Source organism: Enhydra lutris, unplaced genomic scaffold (genome assembly GCF_002288905.1).
Source record: "Enhydra lutris kenyoni isolate GAN:26980312 unplaced genomic scaffold, ASM228890v2 scaffoldscaffold21, whole genome shotgun sequence".
NCBI lineage: Eukaryota > Metazoa > Chordata > Mammalia > Carnivora > Mustelidae > Enhydra > Enhydra lutris.
In genome coordinates, this window is record NW_019154105.1 from 18,466,993 (window position 1) to 18,488,230 (window position 21,238).

Consider the following 21,238-nt stretch of genomic DNA (forward strand, 5'->3'; position numbering starts at 1 on the left):
ACAGTGAAAGTTCTCAAAAAAATTATGACATTTTTCTTTAGATTAGATATTCTTCAATTTCTGCATATAAATGTCCCAAATTCCCAGCAGTTAAATGGATCTGATTTAATAATGGTTCTAATTACACCCAAGAGGAAAAAGAAAGCTGCTTACATTTTGGAATTATTCCATTTCTTGCTGAAGTGAAAGCAATTTACATTTAGTTGCCCTATAGCTTAAAATAGATGGTATATCTCAAAGTTTTCTATTAAATTCATCAAACATCCTATTGGATGATTAGTGTTCAAGATATGTAAATATCACTATTGATAGTCTTTTCATTGTGACCATACACACCCTAAATCAATTACAGTTGACCCTTGAATAGCACAATTCTGAAATGCATAGGTCTACTTCTACACAGCTTTTTTTTTTTTTTTTTGATTCGGTACAGTACTGTAAATGTATTTTCCTTATGATTTTCTTAGTCACATTTTCTTTTCTCTAGCTTACTTTATTGTAAGTGATATAAAATACATATAACAGAAAATGTGAGTGAACTGATTGTTTATATTATGGGTAAGGTTTCTAGTCAACAGTAGGTGATCAGTAGTGAAGTGTTGGGGGAGTCAAAGGTTATATTCTCCGCTGTATGGAGGGCTGGTGGCCCTAAACCCCATGTTATTCAAGAGTCAACTATATAATTAGACCATGGGCTTCCTCCATATTGCTATTGCAAATGATTGCTATGGTATTTTCCACTCTGTGCTGTTTCAAAAAACATTTTTTTAAAGATTTTTGTCTCTTATTGACATTTTCTCTTTTCTTATTAAACAGTTAAAATATTAAAAAATATCTGTGCTTTTGGGGCACCTGGGTGGCTCAGTGGGTTAAAGCCTCTGCCTTTGGCTGGTCTCAGGTCCTGGGATCGAGCCCCGCGTCGGGCTCTCTGCTCAGTGGGGAGCCTGCTTCCTCCTCTCTCTCTGCCTGCCCCTCTGCCTACTTGTGATCTCTATCTGTCAAATAAATAAATAAATTCTTAAAAAAAAAAATCTGTGCTTTGTCCCTTAGCAGGGGTGAACCCCAGTTTCAGCCTCTTTGATAACCGATACTACTGCATGGTTTTTTAAGACAATAAATATAGGTAGAAAAAAAAGATAGTGTTCACCATTGCACATTTTTGGGATGAACCAAGTGCCCTTGCAAGAATTATGCTAGTTTTTAAACATAAAGTATCAGTGTAGCCCAAAATTTCCCTACAACTTTTTCAACATGATATATGCTTCTATTCTCAATTCAGCCTTGGCATAACCAGTAAAAATAAAATGAATTTGAGGATAAGGGTACAAATAAATGCATATTTTTTCTTTTAACTTCTAGATGGTAATATTCCTTAATAGTTTTTACTTTGCACACCAGAACGCTCAAGATCTTGCCTATAGACACTGCAGAAGCTACATGTGGCTCTGCATCAAGGTGATGATTAGAAAGGTCAGAAAAACAATGATTCTGGACCAGCCAATTGACTTAAAAACAGGCTCTCCAATAAGGTTCTCGATGATCAAGCTAGATATTCGACACGGCAGATCCAATGAAGCCATGAGATATAAATAATGGGAGAAAGGAGAGTAAATTACCAGAAATCCTTCCTTGCCAAGTATCAGACTGGTAGTTTAGTAAAGGCACTGAGGTCTAGTCAGTGTCTAGGGCTTGAATCGGCTCGGGGCTCTCCTACGTGAGGCTTGCTCTGCAGGCTTTGGAATATTTTGCTAGCCAAATGAGACTTGCTGCCAGCTCCCCTCGGATTCTGGATACCCCTGCCCAAGGTTTCAGATCTCTGAAAGAGGCAGTCTTGATCAGTTCATCTCCGGAGCTTGAATCCCTAAAGAGTCTCAGCCAGAGTCACTTGAAGTCACCTTAGTCTGACTTTTCACCAAATAAATCTGAACAATATTTTTGGGGTTGTCATTAAAAGATCATCTGCTCCAACCTGAGTATCTTAATGAGACCTCCAGTCATTCAAGTCAATGGGATAGTCTATAAAGTAATGTGTCTCTTGACCACTGGTTTCTACAGAGAAGAAATCTGAGGCCGTCAGGTCCATGCCAATTACAAATTTATTAGTGCAGTGAGACTTTGCAATTGAATTCTTCCACAGTACTAGAGCTTTTAAATTCTTTAGGATATTAGGAATACACTCACTGTTATTTCCCACCTAGCATCTTTCCCTTATTTCTCCTTGATGACATTTTTTTCAGTTGTGTAAGACAAACATTGCAAAATGCATGACTTCCTTAAGCTTCTAACTCCAAGAAAGAAGTCAGTCTTCTGCCATGTTGTTTCCAGTGCAAGTGGCACCATTTATCACACTGAACACCAGAACTGAGTGGCAGACAACCAGGTCAGTAATATCATGATACAGGCACAACCTTCTTTTTGGTAGCTCTAGCCTTTCAGATGGTAAAAAACAATCCTACTATGGTGTTGGTAGTAATGTAGATTCACTTTCATGCCACCTAAATCTATTATTAGTCCATTAATATTCCCCTGCCTATAACATACAGTTTCTTTCTAATCTGGCAGGTCCAATACTTTTATTGATTATTTAAGAGTCTTTGAGAGTCCCCTCCCCCCAACAATAGTTGGTCTCACCACCACTCTTGTGCTAATATCATTACATAGCACTTGAAACATCTCTAAATGGAACTTTTTCATAGATAATAATTTCAGTCAGAAATCTTCACAAAAACAGCTTTGAAGCTCTCAGAGTGATCTTGAAAACAGACATAGTGAAGCCCTGACTGTATGTTCTCGAGTTCAAAAAAAAGGACCAGAAGATTCTGAAGATGACAGCAGAGAACACTGGCTTTAAAATCCTACAAAGTAGTAGTTCCTTGGTTCTCTTTTTATTTCCCTCAGCTTCCCTCTCAGAAATCTCAGCTTTTCTTTTCTATTCACTTTCTCTCCTGTACATATCACCCTGTTGACAGTGCCACGGTTGAATATACACTTGTTTATGCTGTCCAATGAAGACGTATTTTTAGATTGTGGTAAAGAACACATATGAAATTTACTCTAAACCAAATTTTAAATATACAGTACAAATTGTTCACTATATGCACATTGTTGTACAACAGATCTCTGGGGAGAAGTCTTGTTTTGTTTCTGCCCCCCACCTAAAAGCATTGTCACTTTACCAATATTGAACTAGAGTTCCTTGGTAAAGGAAACAAAAAAAAAAATCGCACTGTTATTTTGTACAGATGTGTGCATTAACATGTGAAATTTTATGCCATACGTGGTTTACATTTATCCTTTTTCCAAATTTGATAAATATAAACAAAATGTTTTTATATTTATATTTATATTTTATATTTATATTTTAAAATCCCAAAAGGATATCAAATTATTTAAACGTGTTGGAAAAAGAGGCCAGTATTAGGAGAAGGAAATTTACAGTAAAAGTGACATGAATGGACCATTTATTTGTATGGCCACTAATTCCATAGGGCAACTGATCATAAATTAAGTGCCTGACATTCAGTAATAGATGATTATATCTGACATAATGAAGTTATAATGGAAGGTGTTCGCACACTGCTTGACTATTAAGTGCCCATTTATTGTCCCTGCACCAGGTGTGATACTGATAGGTTATACAAATCATCCAGAAGAAATGTCAAAATAGGCTCCTTTGCTGATAAAGCACCACACATGTTTATTAATATAGCAGCTTGTCTTAGAACTGGCCCATCTGCTCATTTAAAACAAATCTTTTTCCTATAAATATTTCAAAGTTAAGAGCATGACCACTCATAATAGTTTCAGAGTAGTAGGGATGGAAAGGGAAGGGAAGAGAAAGGAAAACAGTCGGACCTTTAATAAAATATTGTGCTCTTCCTTTTACCTTAGGTACGTTTAACAGAAAAAGGGGTAGGGAGGTAGCTTTTCAAGTGGCATTTGCTTTAGATTAGTGCCGCATGAGTGTAGGCCATTGAAAATGGTCCAGGCTCCAGCTGCTGATGGTGCCAGGTGGGAAATGGCAAATTTCACCAATGTTTTCAAAGTACACATTTCAATAAAGTGCAAAATGAAGTACTCAGTTAAGAAATTCTCCAGAGCAGTAGTTCATATGCATTTAAACTCATCAGAAAATATTTTAGCTGGGTAGATTTTATAAAGAAAAATAATACCATAAATTTTTCTTGGGGGCAGTGATTTTACAACTCTGAGGATTCGCTTCTAAATCCATTTTCTTGAAGATACCCTGTCACATTTTTATATAACAGGAAAAAAAAAAAAAAACGGAAGCAAAATTTCAATGTTTACCTCCCGTTCTCCTTTTTTAACTTTAAGAAATCACAAGTACAAGGCTACGATATTCTCCATCTGGTATTCTTGGTATTATACGCTTGCTGAGCAGCCTGTATGTTCTGTGTTCTATCTTCAAGAACGGTTTTATCTAACCAACAACAAAGTATGCCCTGAGGCGCCCCTCTCAAATGAACACACACATTTGAAATGAAGAAATACAATTGTTCAAAATAGTGAAACACAGGAAAGGCATGGACCATTTGGTAACCACAGGTGTTTTTCACTCTATAGCCTTGGCTTCATTTATTCATTCATTAAAACCTAAATAAAGTCTGGCAGGCATCCCTTTCAGGTTCCAGGAAAGAACTTTATCAGACTCAGTATCACATAAATCCACTAGTCATACTTTTCTAAATAAATTACATCTTGTGATAACTAACCACCTGGTGACCAAAGGGCCAATTCAATTACTTGTAAAAGGCTAAAGGTCTCAGGTACCCTTGAAATTATTATTTTTTTACATCTCCCATAGACTGAAAGGGAACAATTTCCAATCATATTTCATGTTACACATATTTTCCAAAAGTTAGTAATAGGTGATCTTTAGTTCAGACATGAACTACCCTTGCTTACAGAACACTATCAACATCCACCCAGTAATCCAAATTAGTATTCGAATAATTACCTCTTATTGCTCTCTCATATCCAGTCACCAATCTCATGTTTTACCTACAATATCTATGGTTCCATCATATTTCTTTTACTCCCCTTGCTATTGTCTTTTAGTTTATACTTTCAAGAAACCTTTCTTGAAAAAACCTACTAATTCTCTGCTCCCAATCCATCCTAAGCATTTCAATCCACATTTCGATGCAAAATAGTTGCATTAATGCCTTCTATGCCTGAATTCCTTTGTAGTTCCCCGATGTCCATAGGTAGGACACTTAGAATGGCTAGGCTTAGTCCACAGAGGTCTATTACAATCTGAGCTACAAGCCCTTTCCCAGTTTCTTTTTTCTCAGTTCCTGCCATATCAATGGCGGACAGACACTGAAGCCTAGTCCAGTTCCAAAGGCAGTACAGACTAAGCTCACCAAAGCGATGAACAGCCTCACAATCACCAGACAAGAATCTCAAACGATGCCTATTTTAACAGAATCAATATTCTGCGTGTAGCTTGAGAATTTGATCCTTAAGGGTTGAGCAAATGCAGTCTTTTCACTGGTTACGTGTTAGGAAATGCTCTTCCTCTCTGCAGGCACTGTAACCCCCGCCACCCCCAGCGGCACTGAGTGGAGTCTAGGCACGTGTTCCCTCAGCTCCTGCTTCCAAAAGGCTCAGCACTCGTTCCCACAGCAGTCTGAATTTGCCTGTTTCCAAATCCGTCAGCTACTTCTGAATCAGAGATGAGAAGTCACACATTACCCAGGAGCTAGTAATGTGGAAAATGGAAGAGACAGAGGGAAGAGAATTTACAGAGAATTTAAGTAGCAAGAGAGAATTCTGTAAATGAAATTTTAAGGAAAGGCCATACCAAGATGATTGGATTTACCTCTCTCTAAGCCATTCTCCACCTTGAGTTATCTTTTAAAAATCAAAATCAGATTAAGTAGTATTCTGTTGTAAAAACCCTTCAGGGGCTTTTAAACCTTCATATCTCTTAAATCCCAACTCCTTTCATGGCCTACTAGGATAACAAAGACTCTTTGCTTGACCAAACTTTGATTAGGTTCCTGAAACTTCCCTTAGGACAATCTGTACACTTGTGTAAAAGCCAGTTATAGCAAGGAGCCCTACCTACCAAGTTATTTTATTTTATTATTATTTTTTAAATTTTATTTATTTATTTGACAGAGAGAGATCACAGAGAGGCAGGCAGAGAGAGAGGAAGGGAAGCAGGCTCCCCACTGAGTAGAGAGCCCGATGTGGGGCTCGATCCCAGGACTCTGGGATCATGACCTGAGCCAAAGGCAGAGGCTTTAACCCACTGAGCCACCCAGGCGCCCCTACTAAGTTATTTTAGCCAGAACCCCCCCACACTCCATATCTGATTGCCCTCTGTAGCTGATCAGGTTTCTTATCCTCTACCACCCCCCTCAGTGATGTCTGATCACTCTAGCTTGTCCTTAGCGAGAATCCCATCAAGTAAATTCCAGAATCCCCCTGATATTTCCTCTTAGTAACTTTCCATCCGGTGACCTTCCACCCTGCTCCTTGGCTATCCAGTCTCACTTATCCATGCTATGCTTGGAGTTGATGCCCATTCTGTACTGAGGTCTTTTTTCCCCTATTGCAAAGGCTCTGGGGCAAAATAAATAAATAAATAAATAAATCTGTTTTTACTGTTTTAACACTTGCCCATCTCTGTTTTTAACTTGAAAAAAAAAAAAGGGGGTGCATGATCTGAATCTTATTTAAGTACTCTGCCTATATCCTTAATTCCTATCTCAGTTTGTTCCAGAAAGTATCATGTCCATTTATGTGATTTTAAAATCATTTTATCATTTTTTTTGTATTTTATTTTATTCATCATGGTAAGTCTATCTTTCTTCCTCATCCCTTATTTCACACATCCCCTCACCGACCTCCCATCTGGTGACTATCATTTTGTTTTCTATACTTAAGAGTCTGTTTCTTGGGGTGCCTGGGTGGCTCAGTCAGTTAAGTGGCTGCTTTCAGCTTAGGTCATGATCTCCAGATCCTAGAATGGAACCCAACATTGGGCTTCTCAGCAAGGAGTCCACTTCTCTCTCTCTCTCCCTCTGCCCTTCCCCATCACTCATTCTCTCTCTCTCTCTCAAATAAACAAAATCTAAGAAAAAAAAAATATATGTTTCTTGGCTTGTCTCTCTCTTCTCTTTCTCCTTTGCTCACTTGATTTGTTTCTTAAGTTCCATGAAGATTGAGATCATATGGTACTTGTATTTTTCTGACTGACTTATTCCCTTAGGCTATACTCTAGTTCTATCCATTTTACTGCAAATGGAAAATTTTTATTCTTTTTTATGACTGAATAATATTCCCATAATATATATAAAAATATAATGGGAATAATAAAAATAAAAAGGGAATATATATATATATTCCCACCAAAAGTGGAAGAGAGTTGCTCCTTTTTCTCCACATCCTTGCCAATACTCGTTTCTTGTGTTTTTTATTTGAGTCAATCTGACAGGTGTGAGGTGATACATCATTGTAGTTTTGATTTGCATTTTCCTGATGTTAAGTGATGTTGAACATCTTTTCATGTACCTGTTGGATATCTGCATGTCTTCTTTGGAGAAATGTCTATTCATGTCTTCTGCCCATTTTTTTAATTGAATTATTTGAAAAGAGAGAGGAACAAAATAAACAAAATCACTAATGAAAGAGGAAAAATAATAACCAAGATCACAGAAATAGAAATAATTGTAACAGAATGCTATGAAAACCTACATGCCAACAAATTGTAAAATATAGATGAAATGGTTAGATTCCTAGAAACATAAACTACCAAAATGAACGCAGGAAGAATAGAAAATATGCACAGACTGATTACGAACAATGAAATTGAATCAGTAATCCAAAAATTCCCAAAAAACAACAGTCTAGGAATGGATAGATTTACAGGCAAATGCTACCAAACATCTGAAGAAGAGTTAAAGATTTTATTTATTTATTTATTTATTTATTTGAGAGAGCATTAGCAGGGCAGGAAGGAGCAAAGGGAGAGGGAGAAGCAGGCTCCTTGTTGAACAGGGAGCCTGATGTGGGGCTCAATCCCACATCAGGGACCTGAGCCTGCTTCTCCCTCTGAGCCTAAGACAGATGGTTAACTGAGCCACTCTTTTTGTTTTTTTTTTTTTAAGATTTTAAAAAAAAGTTTTTTTTTGTATTTAAAGAAGAGTTAATATTTATTTCCTCAAACTACTCCAAAAAAAAAAGACAAGAGGAAAGAAAACTTCCAAACTCATTTGTTTTATGAAGTCACATCACCTTGATACAAAGCCAGATAAAGACGATACAAAAAAAGAGAACTATAGGCCAATATTTCTCATGAACATAGATGCAAAATTCCTCAACAAAATATTAGCAAACCGAATCCAACAATACATTAAAAAAAAAAAAAAAAAAAGATACACCATGATCAATGGGGATTTATTCCGAGGATGCAAAGGTGGTTTAATATTCACCAAACAGTCAACATGATTATGTAACATCAGTAAGAAAAAGGACAAAAACCATATGATCATTGTCAAAAAACATTTGACAAAGTACAGCATCTATTCATGATAAAAACCCTTTGCAAAGTAGGTCTAGAGGGAACATACCTCAACATAATAATGGCCTTATATGAAAAACCCACAGCCAACATCATAGCCAATGGTAAAAAAAAGTGAGAGATTTCCCCCTACTATCAGGAGCAAAACAAGGATGTCCACTCTTACCACATTTAGACAGCATAGTACTAGAAGGCCTAGCCACAGCTATTAGATAATATTAAAAAAAAAAAAAAAGAAGCATCCAAATTAATAAGGAAGAAGTAAAACTCTCACTATTTGCAGATGACATAATACTATACATGGACAATCCTGAGATGCCACCAAAAAAGTACTAGAACTGATAAATAAATTCAGTAAAGTCATGGGATGTAAAATTATGTACAGGAATCTGTTGGATTTCCTATATGCTAATAATGAAGCAGCATAAATTGAAATTAAGGAAAGAATCCCAGGGGTGCCTGGGTGGCTCAGCAGGTTAAGCATCCAACTCCTGCTTTCAGCTCAGGTCATGATCTCAGGGTTGTGAGATCGACCCCACATCAGGCTCCATACTCTGCACTGTGTCTGTTTGGGATTCTCTCTCCCTCTTCTTTTGCCCTTCCCCTACCTCAAAATACCTAAATAAATCTTAAGAAAAAAAAAAGAAAGACAGAAAGAAAGAAAACAATCCCATTTACAATTGTACCAAATCAATAAAATACTAGGAATGAACTTAACCAACAAAGTAAAGGACCTATATTCTGAAAACTATAAAACACTGATGAAAAATTTCAAGACAGTACAAAGAAATGGAAAGACATTCCATGCTCATGGGATAGAAGAACGAATATTGTTAAAATGTATATATTACTCAAAGCAATCTACAGATTTATTATAATCCTTATCACAATACCAAAAGCATTTTTCACAGAACTAGAACAAATAATCCTAAAATTTGTATGGAACCACAGAAGACCTTAAATAGCCAAAGCAATCTTGAAAAAGAAAAACAAAACTGGAGGCATCACAATTCCAGATATTCAGTTATATTACAAGGTAGTAGTAAAATTAAAACAATATGATAATGACATGAAAACAGACGCATAGATCAATGAAGTTGAATAGAAAACCCAGAAATAAACCTATGATTATGTGGTCGATTAATCTTTGACAAAGGAGGAATGGATGTACGATGGGAAAAAGACAGTCTCTTCAACAAATGATGTTGGGGAAACTGGACAGCCACATGTAAATAATGAAATTGGATCAACTTCTTTCACCATACACAAAAATAAACTCAAAAGGGATTAAAGACCTAAATGTGAGACCTGAAACCGTAGAAATCCTGAAGAGAGCACAGACAGTAATCTTTTTGACATACGCAGTAGCAACATTTTTCTAGATAGGTCTGCTGAGGCAAAGGCAACAAAAGCAAAAATAAACTACTGGAACTATATCAAAATAAAAAGTTCCTGCACAGTGAAAGAAACAACCAATAAAACTAAAAGGCAACCTACTGAATGAGAGAAGATTTTTCAAATGACATATCTGATAAAGGGTTAGTATCCAGAATATATAAAGAACAGATACAACTCAGTATGCAACTCACCTTCATTCTTCAGAGTTCAGCTCAATAATCATATTCCTAGAGTGGTTTTTCTTTCTCTTTTCTCTTCTCTTTTTTTTTTTTTTTAAAGATTTTTATCTATTGGGGTGCCTGGGTGGCTCAGTGGGTTAAAGCCTCTGCCTTCGGCTTGGGTCATGATCCCAGGGTCTTGGGATCGAGCCCCACGTTGGGCTCTCTGCTCAGCAAGGAGCCTGCTTCCTCCTCTCTCTCTCTGTCTGCTTCTCTGCCTACTTGTGATTTCTGTCTGTCAAATAAATAAATAAAATCTTTAAAACAATAAAAAGATTTTTATCCATTTATTTGAGAGAGAGAAAGCAAGAGAGAGCACAAGCAGGGAAGAGAGAGAGAAGTAGCTTTCCTGAAAGCAGGAATGCCAGCATGGGGCTCAATCCCAGGACCCTAAGATCATCACCTGAGCCAAAGGCACATGCTAACCTGGCTGAGACATCAAGGTTCCCCTAGAGTGGTTATTTTTGACCATCCACCTTATATCTCTCCTTTACCTCTAACCATAACCCATTCATAATCTTATTTCTGTAATATATAATTGATCTATTGTTGACTTTCTCCAATACAAGGTAAAGCCCATGAGGACAAACATCTTTCCTTTCTTGTGTATCACTGCATTGCCAGTCCCCTGTAAAGTATGTGGCAAATGGTTGGCATTCAGTATAGTACTGTCACAGCAAGATAAATTTTACTTAAACTCAACTATATACATTTAGAAAGCATTTGGGAAAAAATTTCATTTGGCATTTTAATCAATGAGCACTTGGCCATGAGTGAAAGGAGGATAGGGAGAGTTTCTTCAGTTCTATGTTTCCCCATGCTGTTCATCAAATAGGTATCACCACAGACAAAAAGGGCTTTAGGTATTAAACTCACTGTTGGGTATACTGTATTTTGTGGATAGTTTAGAGGATTTCTGAAGGTGGGCTTTGTTTTTACTTTTGTTTTTTGACCTTGTTCACTAACTTCAGAATCTAACCCATGCATAAGATGCAATCACTTAGAAAATACTTGTTGAACACTGACTGAAAGTTAGTCTTTTGGAAGAGCACTGAAAAAAAGCTGATCTACAGATTTTTGTTTGATACATGTTTGAAATTAAATGCATAGACACTCACAGAAAAAAGAACTGGTTATTTTTAATACAATACCGTATTATAATTAAGCTGGTAAGATTTAAGGAGGATAAGAACATTGTAAACTGTCTTGAGGACGTATTGATCTTACCATGTATGAGCTACACTGAGTCTTAGACTGGAACAATAAAGATTGCTGCTATATTATACAAAGCAATATTTACATAGCATTTTACACGGTAAGAAAGCACTTTCACATATAATATCATATTTAGTATTTGATACTTAAACTAATTTGGGAAATAGGTTGTTGTGGTGGTGGTGATGAGATTTTTCCGTGATCATATAGTTAGCCACCTGGGATGGAGTTAGCAGATTAAAAGCAAGCATTAGTATTTAAACCATATACTTTCGTGTGATTCCATCTAGGAGAATGTGATGCCAAATTTAACAGGAGCACCTGCTCCAGTGAGGGAAATTGTTTTTTTCCTGGATTCTTAAGAACTGGAAGTAATTTGGGTGCCTGGGTGGTTGTCAGTTAGAGTGGCTGTTTTCAGCTCAGGTCGTGGTTTCGGGATCCTGGGATCGAGTCCCGAATCAAGTTCCTCGTTCAGTGGGGAGTCTGCATACCCCTCTCCCACTAACCCTGGTTGTGTTCTCTCTGTCAAATAAATGGGTAAAATCTTAAAAAAAAAAAGAACTGGAAGTAATTGCTAGACCCAGAGATACAGCTAACAAAGAAAAAAGTGCTTCTCAGTACACATTGAGGGAGCTGAGTGCCTCTTCGTGTGAAGGTAATACCATTTGGGGTGTTATAGGATGAATAATTGCCAAAGTCAACACTTCCCATAGAGAAGAATACACTTTTTAGGAGCTGAAGAAGCAAGATCCTCATTCACCAATAGTGATGTGTAAGGTAATGTTATGTTGGTAATAGTGCCAACCCTTACTGTCCTTACTGTCAGGCATATAAATGTATCTTTAGAGAAAAGAGATCTTGGGCGCTTGGGTGGCTCAGTAGGTTAAAGCCTCTGCCTTCGGCTCAGGTCATGATCCCAGGGTTCTGGGATGGAGCCCCACATTGGGCTCTCTGCTCAGCAGGGAGCCTGCTTCCTCCTCTCTCTCTGCCTGCCTCTCTGCCTACTTGTGATCTCTGTCTGTCAAATAAATAAATAAAATCTTAAAAAAAAAAGAGATCATTATCTAATCTTAGGCAATTGACTTTAAGAGTAAAAGATACTCTAAAATTTAAGGATTTATCCTATATAAATTTTATCATGCTGTCTTTTAAATCGATTGTGAAGTAAGAATAATTACATTAAAGATACTCCTGAGAGGCATGGGCGTGTGTGTGAGTGCACATGTGTGTGAGTACACGGAAGAATTAGAACTTTGCAGCTGTGACTATTCCGTAGGTAGGGATAAGGGTGATTATTCCATTTGGAAGTCAAAACCTCCTCCGTCACCCCACCCCAGGCTTTGGTAGTAGCAGTCAACACATTTATCAGCTAGCTGTCTCCTCCAGGCAATAAGTTAATTGATTTTTAGTATACTGGTATAAAATTATTTTCTGGTGATTACACAAATAATAACCATTTGTGGGAGAGAATATTGAAAACTACAGAAATGGGATATTTTATCACAATGCCTGACTTCTTTTTTTATGGTATGATTTTCCATACTTCTTTTGAAAGAAACAATAAGATATTTTATGAAAAGAGTAAAAAGTAATAGTGTAACAGTACAACGAAGGTATTCTATTTTATGAAAGAAGACAATGGACACACAAAAAACTTATTGGTCACTGTGTAGTAAATAGTAAAGTGTTCACACTTGTGCCCTATTGTTTTCTTAAGATGACTAATAGAGATGGTGAGGAATTTTCTTAAAAATACTATACTATAAAAAAATAAAATAAGATACTATACTATGGATAGTTAGATCTCCCAATCCCTTGTTGATAATATGTTTCATTAATAATTACATGCTATAGTATATTGTTTTAGAAACTAAATCATGATTTCTACTGTATAAATGAAAAAATGACAAAGTAGAATTTTTACAGATTTCTGGGTTTGAATCCTGGGTCCAATGTGTAATAGTTAATCTGACCTTTATGAAGTTAAAGAAACTTTCTATGGCTCAATTTTTTCATTCACAAAATTATAGTAATACTACCTGCTTCATGGAATTCAGGAAATTAATAAAATTAATAATCCATATCATGTACTTCAAATAGAACCAGGCACAAATATTAATTATAAATACTGAATGTTCATACCATGTCCACTCAAAAGTAATGTGTTTACTGGAATATTCAGAAGAATATTATGATTGGTTTTCTACCATAATTGGGAGAAAGAGGATCATGTGGGTAAATTTCAGTTTGAATGTCTGATTTAAAGATAAAGGTTAACTGTTATAATTTTTATTACTATTATTATTATTAACTACCAATAGCTCACTATAAGAAGTTGTGGCATTCAAAAAATGCTAAATATTTTCTCTCTGAACAAGATAAAGCAGATACACTCCCATCTTTCCAAATACAAATAAAAGCCAAGGAAAACAAAGAATAATCAGTCCTGGAACTTAAAGAAGCAATCTTAGGAGAGCTGGGCCAGTGAGCAATCTCTGGAGGGCAGAGAGTGCTGGGAATGGGGGGGTGGGTGGGAAGGTGTGAAGTTCAAAGAACTGAACCCTGGTCAGAGCTGCTTAGACCCACTCTACTTCCAGAGATTTTCCTTTGCCTTGAGCAACAGGCTCCACGGAGGAAATGTCATACTCAAGTCAAGGATCATTATCACTGGATCTACCATTAGCCACCCTGAACCTGAAAGAGGTTGTTCAGATCACAACAGTATCAATTCTCTATTTAATGTCCTCTAAGTACTAAGAATATAACTTCCGTGAGCCAGTGTGGAAGTAGAATTCAAACAAACTCTAGCTTCCTTCTCATTCAGGTTCATTGAGAGGCTACCAGGACAAGATGACCAAGAACCTACTGCAAAAAACTACCGGGACATGCTACTTTCTGGAATAATTCTTCTCAACATATGAATTACATACCACAAGGGCCCTGCAGGATTGTGCTACATTGTTTCAAATGATAAACCGTTGGCTTTTAAACAATGACTTTTATTTGTAAATCATATTATAATTTACAAAGCCTTCATACTTATCCCTAAAAATACTGAATAAAAAATATATTTTACCATTAAGTTTAGAATTTAATTCCAATTAAATCCAACCCAATTTCATGTATTACTATAGAGAAGTATGCCTGATGCTAGAAATACAATGATGATGACCAGTAAGTCTAAATGAAAAAGTGGTAGGACCCTTGTAAAATGAAATGAGACAATGCATATAAAATAGTTTTTCCTGTGTCTGACACAAGATATGTACTTAATGAATGGGAATGATATTTACCATTAATATTAACAAGTTCTATCTTGCAGGTGTTCTCAGTATACTTTAAACAGTAAAAAAATGTTTGGCATTTAAAAGTGTAGAAAAACCATGTTTATTTAACATGGTCAAAGCAATCTGTTATATGCAAGTTTCATTTTTATTCCCTTGGGTTGAGGGTGGATAAAACTAGGAAATTATGTTCTACCATATAATGTCTGCTAATAAGATAAGTTAGAAAAATACTGCCATAGATTACTAAAAAATAGGCCCAGAGACTCCTCAATAAGAATGCCAGATGTCTTGTTCTTATTTTATTTTAATCAATTTCAAATGTTTTTACATTCCACTCGATAGTGTCATGAGCTAATGTCTCTAATTTGTGATGCTAAATCTTTGGCTACAGCCTATTTTTAATACAGACACACCAGGCAGGACCATCTGTTTATTTTGAACTTTAAAAAATATTTTCAATGTGGATTTGCTGAATGTAATTCAATTTGCACATGAAACTTAGTGCCTGGCATTATTCTAGTTCATTGATTATGTGCCAATGGAACCATATTTATATTACTCAGTTTATCATAGCAAATAAAAAAAGACCTAAAAAAATAGATGTAATTTTTCAAATGTGCCCAAATATTTTAGCTTTTTCCCCCCTGAGTGTACATTGTAACTGTTAACAAATTAGCAAATGCTATAAATTTGTATTTAGTATCAGACTTCTAATTAAATGTAAGATCTTACCTAAAGAAAGATAATACAAAATAAATACAAACTGTTTTCACCAGCATTATTACTAGTTGTTTACTACATTGGAAGGTGGAGAGTATCGGTAACTGTGAAACTTTTTAATACAGCAGAACATCATAAATAACATTCTTAGTAATATAAATGGAGGACAGTCTTCAGAAGAGAATGTTTTTTTGTGGGTTATTGACAGGAATTTGTTTAACTTGAATTACTAGTGATGTTATGAAGGATTCCTAGGTTGGGTTCTATAATTGCTAAGGCTGTCACAAAATTATACAGAAAAAGAATGAAGCAAAACAACATCAAAAACAAAACTATAAAGTCTCAACTCAAGGGTATGCCTCAACTGATACACTGGAGTCTCAAGTAATATATACTTCTGCTTAGGATTCTGATTCAGCTCCCAACGCAAATTCCCACCCAACCACCTTCATTGAGTCAGTCTGCCTGTAATATAGACATAACACTGGGGGGAGGGGTTTTGCATTTGAGTAGTTAGGAGGCAAAATAAAGGTCAGGGAGAAAATATAGTTGGTGAGAACACACGACCTTCAGAACTGCAACTCTTAATGAGTCCTGCTAAGAACTCCAATGTGCGTGCTTACAAATCTGCTACAAAACTACCAAAAACTAGTTTTTCGTTTCCCAATTATAATATAAAAAATGGGAAATATGTCTCAAAAGCATGTAACATATTTGCATACAGAAATATATAATGAATCCCATTAAGCTAACTAGAAAATGATAACAAACTTGTTTTAATAATGAAAGGTTTAAAAATAATGGCGGTTCTAGATGAGGGTATTTTTTTTTAAAGTTCTGATTAATGAGACATATGGCAAGAAAAATTACTATAATGGTGAATGCTGATTCAGGATCTTATTTTTATTAAGTAGTTTATAGTGAGGGCTGTGACTATTTTTCTATTTATAGTGGCAGCTCTGGTTAATTACCTTGTAATGTATTGTGACATTAATGCACCAGTAAACTATTGGAATTTATACCCCTATTCAGTAATAAAATCTGTAAATTGAAGAATGCATATAAAGCTATCACAGGCATAAATTATGTAACCAAATGCCATGTATGATCACATTAGATTTAAAGAATAGAATCTCTCAAATTTACTCATCAGTGGGTAAGTTCCACAGAATTTATAAACTGCTGCTACTTTGAAATGCAGATTACAAATTTTATTCAAGGCTATTTGGTAAACTGCTACTACATTTTCTATATGGTTACTAAGAGCATGTTGGTGTAGAATTAAAATGCACAGTACTAAGGAAGAAACATGTATGACAAACGAATGCATCAATGTCATATCTTTTCCCTAAAAAAAGGATAGAAAATGAAAGAAGTCAAGACAGTTGAAAGGAGGGAGAATAGTGACATGTGGATTAAAATCAAAATGATTCATAGGTGATAAAGAATTTGAGGGGGCAAAAAAAAAAAAGAGAAAATGCGACAAAAATATGATTTTTTGGAAATATGCTTGCTTAATTGTTTTTCAGAATTGAGTTTTACAACACAATTCCAAAGTTACCAATAATTAGTTCACTATCTCAAATACTCGAAGGATAATCACTGTATCTATATGTATATATACGTGTGTGTGTGTATGTTTAAATATATATAAAAGTACCAACTTTTAATCCAAAATATTTCAGATTAGAACAGAATAAAATGGCAAAATATCTGAAGCAATCTGATGTGTTACTATATGTTAGTTAATATTTTCTATTGATAGGTTCCCTGTGCTAATATTGGTAACTACATTGATAACATTTTAAATGTCGTTGTTTTGTGTTACTACTTGGATGAATGTCAGAAAATTAAATATGATTTTCCTATTAAAGTACAGGTCTATAAAATGCATAAGGAATTAATGTGTAAAGCAATAATTCCTAAAACATTAACACGCATGGAGACTAGTAGAAATTGGTACAGAAAGAGAAAGTAAGAAAATACATATATAGAGACATAGTAATAGCTAGACAAATGTTTCATATTCTCAATATGTATATAATTACAAGAGAAAAGGAAAAAGGAAAGCTGAAATGGTTAGCTAATGTTAATTTTTAGGGAGTTCAAAGTGTATCATTCTATATCTCACAAAAAAGCAATAATTGGAGCTAGAATTCCATTTTATTTAAAGAACTTGATGTATTATTTTATAAATTCATAGAAAAATATAACATACATGAGAAATTCTCTCTCTGTTTATAGATATAGACATATGTGGAGTTTGTTTATACAATTTGACTGCGTGTAAGTATAAGCAGCAGTATTCAGTATAATTATAAATAGCAAATGAAGATCGAGGGTGACGGTTGAAAGTTGAAAGGAAATACTCAGTGGTTGCAAAATAATGCTATTATTATGCCAACTCTATCCCATTTCCAATATTTGTTTTTAATGAAATATTAAATAGTTTTAAGAAAAAAGAAAGCAAAACAATTTTTTCAATGTTATGGTGATTTATATAAACCTCTTTACCTTTATTTAACTGTTCTCTGAATATTTCAGAATTGTGGCACATGAGCTAGTAACTATACATGTAATTGCATTAATCACAGAGCAATTAAAGAAGAGTTCCAGGTCAATGTATGCAGAGGAACACTGTGAGAACTAGAAGTTACCAAGACAATCACTCTAAAGTAGAGAGTACTATCTGAAGCTGCTATCAGGCAGAGATGACTGCTGGATTCTAGTAATTCATTCTTTACCAGGTCAATACCATCACTATTTTGACCAAGATAATATTATTTTACAGTGGAGCTCTTAATAATGCCTACTTACCTTCTAACTCTTCAGGGTCTTGTTATGGTACATATTTGCCAGGAACTTGGCACTTATTGTTTTAATTATCCTAATAAAGTTATTGGGGTGACATTATTATCCTTGATTTACAGAGGACAGAGAGAAGCTGCCCAAGGTCATACAGGTCCGCCTGGCTTCAAAGTCCAATTTCCTTCCCTGTGGCACAACGGTGAGCCCAAAAGTAGGGAGGGTAGCCACACTGTATATAGGGCTTACCAGATGCGGGATTCTACTCTGTATTACTCTTAATCATCACAAAGACACTGTGAAGTTCTTATTTCTGATCTTCTGTGTACTGGTTGGGGAAACTCATGATAAATAGGTCTAGAACTCCCAAGTTTAAGTTAATTGGCTCTAAATTCCTTTATTATTTTTGTCTCACTTCATTTTACCCTTTTCCTGACTTGCTATGGTAGTTTGAAATGACCCAATTCCTCTTTTTTTCTGTATCCATGGTCCTTTGGATTGTGGTCCCTCAGTCTAACATTAAGAATCATTTTCTCCCTTTTTAAGTCTGGGATTGGCTATGTGACTTGCTTTGATCAATGAGACATAGCAAACAGGATGTAAGCAGAGTCTTGAAAAATATTTGAGCTCTGGGACTTGTCTACCTATTGTTGGGAATCCTGTCACAATAGGAATGAGCCTATGCTAGACTGCTGGATGGGCCTCATACGACCATCATCCCAGATGACATTAAGGTGGCTACTAAGCATGTGGACTGAGTTTCCTCCCCTGCAAAATCAACCAGCTTGCTAGCTACTAAACATCTAACTTCAGCCAAGTCAGCACACATACAACTCAACCAACTCTGAAAGTTATAATAAATGTTTTTTGTTATAAGCCACTAACTTTCGAAGTATATTGTGTTACACTACCCTAATACCTGTGACCTGACAGGACTCTTCTCAAATCAGTCCAAGATGATGTCAGAAAAAATGAATTATATTAAAGTCACCTATGTGCATAAACAGACATCCATCTTGGATAAGAACAATGTTGTACCAAGGATTAAATGTCTTAAAAAAAAAAAAACAATTTAAAATTCATCTGTTCCTCATGATGAGGGATTATGTCATAAGCATCTAAGCAGCTGATAGATACAGAAATCTTAGAGACATTTCTGTTCCTTCTCCCTATTATCGGTTCAGTCAAATGCCATGTCTCTTTAAATATTTCTTAGGCCTAGAGGCCTGGGTGGCTCAGAGGGTTGGGACCCAACTTTGATTGTGGCCCAGGTCATGATCTTGGGCTTGAGGGATTGAGCCCCAGGTCAAGCTCAATGAGCTCAGTGCATAGTCTGCTTGAGAGTCTCTCTCCCTCTCCCTCTGCCTGCCCCCATGCTCATACGCAATCTCTAAATAAATAAATAAAGTCTTTAAAAAAATATTCCTCAGATCCTGCCATTGTAGTGGACATACTTCAAACTTAACTAATTAAACAAATAAACTCTTAAAAAAAAACTCTCAGACCTTGCCATTTTAGTGGACATACTTTATGCTAATTTCCCAGTCATCTTTTACCTAGATTATTGAAACAGCCTCCTTCTGTTAATCTCTCCTCATCTATACTGACATCAGAGATATTTTTTCTTATATCAAGAACATAATGTTATAATGAAAAACCTCACTAACTTAGAAAAACATTTTTTTTAAAGATTTATTTATTTGAGAGAGAGAGAAGGTGAGGGAGGGGCAGCACAAGAGGAAGAGAGAAACTAATCAGACTTCACGCTGAATGCAGAGCCCCACCTAGGGCTCCATCTGAGGACCCTGAGATCATAACCTGAGCCAAAATCAAAAGCTGGTCACTTAACCAACTGTGCCACCCACATGCCCCTAGCAAAACAATTTTTAAAAAATTAAAATATTTCATGACCTTTTTCCCCCCTAGGGTAAAATGCAAACGTCTTTCCACGTGATAGAGAATCCTTCCCAATCTGCCTCATAACGTCTTGTCAGTCTCTTCCTCTAGAACTGCTCTCACTTTCCTGTGCACCCAACACATTTCCTTAAAAATGTCACAACTTTGGGGCACCTGGGTGGCTCAGTGGGTTAAAGCCTCTGCCTTCAGCTCTGGTCATGTTCCCAGGGTCCTGGGATCGAGCCCCGCATTGGGCTCTTTGCTTGGCGGGGAGTCTGCTTCCTCCTCTCTCTCTGCCTACCTCTCTGCCTGCTTGTGATCTCTGTCTGTCAAATAAATAAATAAATCTTTAAAAAAAAAAATGTCACAACTTTCACAGATCCGTTTTGGTTCATTCTGCTTCCATTTCGTGGATTTCATTGTCCTCCCTGCTTCCTTTTTGTCTTGAAAAAGGAGGCTGCATCCTTCAGAACGTAGGTTGTCACCTTTACTTTTTGTTACTTAGAAACCACTGTATGAGTTCCTACTATGTGCCAAGCATAGACCAGTGGCTGGAGGAGAAAGGGAAATATGCAGATAGTGTCTCACAGGTAATACCCGAGGCAAGCACAGGGGCCATTTGGAGAACAGACACATGTTCTCTCCTCCTCCACAGTGCATAGACACGGAACTGAAGATAAAGCTGAACCTTCAAATATTGGTAGAAACCCACCGGAGGAGGAAATAGCATCTATAGAAAACATGCTTATAGAAGGCAGACTAATGACTTCTATTGTATCAAGTGATTAATACTACTGGAGGTATTAGAAAATATCCTGCATCACTTAACTCTTAAAAAAATAACCTTAGAATATTTGGTATTTATAAAAATAAAAAAGAAAACATGTGCATGTCACATCAGCTTTGAACATTAAAATACATTTTGAAAATAATAAGTATTTCTTTAAAAGTGGAAAGACAAATTCTGTAGATTACGGAAAAATAAATGTTACTTTTAATTTTTGTTTTGTATGACTAGTTATTTTAAAAGAATCTTTAAACAGATGGCATCAATTTAATTTTAATTTATATATTTTTAAACCAAATGATCATATTAATACTAAAAAGACTTTAAAAATGAAATATAAAATATCACTTTGAAAGGA

General features: G+C 35.8%; 1 protein-coding gene across 1 annotated transcript in view; it reads right to left on the reverse strand.

Annotated features, from left to right (window-relative positions):
• The window catches only part of LOC111148839 (adhesion G protein-coupled receptor L3), a 570,699-nt gene that overhangs the window by 242,236 nt on the left and 307,225 nt on the right, over nucleotides 1–21,238 (reverse strand). The window lies entirely within an intron of this gene.